The sequence below is a fragment of the Poecilia formosa genome, unplaced genomic scaffold (assembly GCF_000485575.1).
Source record: "Poecilia formosa unplaced genomic scaffold, Poecilia_formosa-5.1.2 Scaffold1677, whole genome shotgun sequence".
Taxonomy (NCBI): Eukaryota; Metazoa; Chordata; class Actinopteri; order Cyprinodontiformes; family Poeciliidae; genus Poecilia; species Poecilia formosa.
In genome coordinates this window covers 3,956-6,406 of record NW_006801616.1, presented here as the reverse complement: position 1 = coordinate 6,406, position 2,451 = coordinate 3,956, and the positions used below count along the sequence as shown (strand labels likewise).

The 2,451-nt window shown below is 32.8% G+C and overlaps 1 long non-coding RNA gene across 1 annotated transcript; it reads left to right on the top strand.

Annotated features, from left to right (window-relative positions):
• The first annotated feature begins 8 nt into the window (after positions 1 to 8).
• On the top strand, positions 9 to 2,377 carry LOC107835334 (uncharacterized). The gene is made up of 2 exons (XR_001661140.1): positions 9 to 387; positions 419 to 2,377. It is a non-coding gene; the product is annotated as an uncharacterized LOC107835334 (long non-coding RNA).
• The last annotated feature ends 74 nt before the right edge of the window (positions 2,378 to 2,451 follow it).

The following is a 2,451-nucleotide window of genomic DNA, read 5'->3' as shown; positions in this document are numbered from 1 at the left end:
AACGGACAGGGCACCCCTATGCCTCTTAGGCGGAGGAACGAAACCACAATGTCCCTCTGACAATTCTAATAAAGAACATGTAAAGAAATAAAATTGTTAAAGGATGTTAGAGTGTTAAATTTGGAGGAACATAAGTCAACCCTCCATGGCATGACTGTTTTGTTTTTTGTTTTTTTGTAGAAGAAAATATTTTTGCAGTTTTGTCAGAGCTTCATCATTTGTAATTACACATCAATCATAAAGTCGGACCATGACACTTTCTGGAACCAAATATTATTACCTTTATGTTGCTTGTTATTTATTTATTATTTCTTTTTGTTACCTCAGGTCAACGCCATGCCATAGAAGGGTAATGAACTATTAAATAACAAAGTCTGAAATTTTTGTGTTAGTTTTTATATATATTTTGTAATCCAAGTTAAAAAGAATAAATGTTAAGTTTTATGAAAATATAAAATGGGTGAAGTGTTAGGAGGATCTAATTGTCATCTTTAAAGTAAAAAAGTATTAAAATTATATTCACTAAGTTGTTAACCAAAATGTAAATTGAATAGAATTGTAGGATGATATTTCAAAACTTAATAAAATGCAAAAATGAATAAAGTGTTAGGTTAATATTTTTAAAATGAATAAAATGTAAAATGAATAAAAGGTAGATATTACTTAAAACTTAAAAAAGTAAAATTAGAAATGTTAAGGTACTATCCTTTAAAGTCAATGAAGCAATAATGAGTAATGCGTAAAACAATGTGTTAGTTTTAGAAACCAAACTTACTGAAATTTCTATGTAATATTTAAAAGTTAATGAACTACAGAAAGGATGTAATGTTAAACGAAATGAAATGGTAAGAAAAGCTTAGAAGTCTGAGTATTGAAAGGACAGAATAATGAACACATTCATAAAACAGCAAACCAATGCAATAAATCAGGATCAAGGGCAGCACAGTCAAAATATACTGATATGAATGAACTGTGATGAGGAAACAAGTAAAAATGCTCTCTAAGTAAAATGCAATAATAGTAATAAGATCTAATCATATCAGTCTCTCTATAGCGAGACATGTCTCCGTCAAATCAGTTTCTGCGTGTGTCCAGATGTAGAGCCGGCGCAGCTCGATAGGAAACCCCGACAGGCCCAGGAGGCTTCAGTGTGGCGTTTCAGCTTTAACTCGGTCCACCAATCGTGGAAGGCGCCCACAGTCTCACACCCGGCACACCCAGAAAGGATTGGACTTCATTCTGCAACAGAAAAAACACAACAAAAAGCAAAATCAATGGATTATATAAAGAACATTAAAGTGAATGAAAAATGTTGTTTTGTCACTAGATACTAGTACTGCCCTTATACTCTAGAAAGCTGGAGGTCCACGGTCGTCTTTAGGTTCTGGGAAACCATCTGATAGGCAGGTGGGGTTCTATTGGTACCGCTGCCCTTCTCTGTGTTGGAAGTGATGCGCTGAACAGCGGAGGACCTCAGGCAGGGAACAGCAGCATCCACAGGTGATGAGGAGAGCAAGGAAGGTTCTTTAAGATTCTGCATCATCTGATTGTAAATATAATGTTCTTTTTTCTTTATTTAAAGGCTGCTCCTTGAAGCTGAAGATCAAGATTTTTTTTATTTTCATACTAAGCCAATAGAGCATCAATATATCAGTAACATCTGTTATTTCAGTTCTCCTCTTAATAATAGCAAAAGAAATGTTTAAAGTCAGTAACACCTTGTACATTTCAGCCTTCAAAAATAACTTTGCTTGTTTTAAGTGTTGGCATATTCATAGGATCAGACAAAATCAGAAACCAAACAAAAATCATGGAAAAGATCAGATTCTGAAATGAATGTGCAAAACTGCCCACAGTCACGTTTTATCAAAGAAATATCATTTGAAATGTATATAAGATTTATCCCTAATAGAAACTTTACCAGAAATCTTAAACCATACATAAATGTTTTGCTTTTGTTATTTTAATTAACTTCAATCAAATAGTCCTCATTTAACAAGAAGTAACCCTCTACACTAAAGGCTTGTAAAGTATCATCAATACTGTGAAAAGTTAATGATCCGTGCCAAATTAAGATCCCTTGTAATATATTCCATTCATGTAATGAAAGACAACTTTATTTTGTCTCAGACCAAAAACTGTAAATTATGATTATGAGAAATGTTTAGGCATTGGATCAACAATTACACATAGGACTAGATTCTTTTATATTCTGTCAATCTGTTGGGCCCACTTTAAGCGGTTCCATAATTGCTCATTTGTAAATCCCAATTTAGACCAATTTTTATGTGAATCCTCATATTTTCTTCCCATTTTAAACCCTCAAAGAATGATTAGCCTGTTTTTTTATACAAGAATAAAGTTAACCCTGTCACTCCATATTTTTAACTGACTTATTTTATTCTCATCATGATTTTAAATCCCATAAGTTCAACAATTTTAACCTTTGAA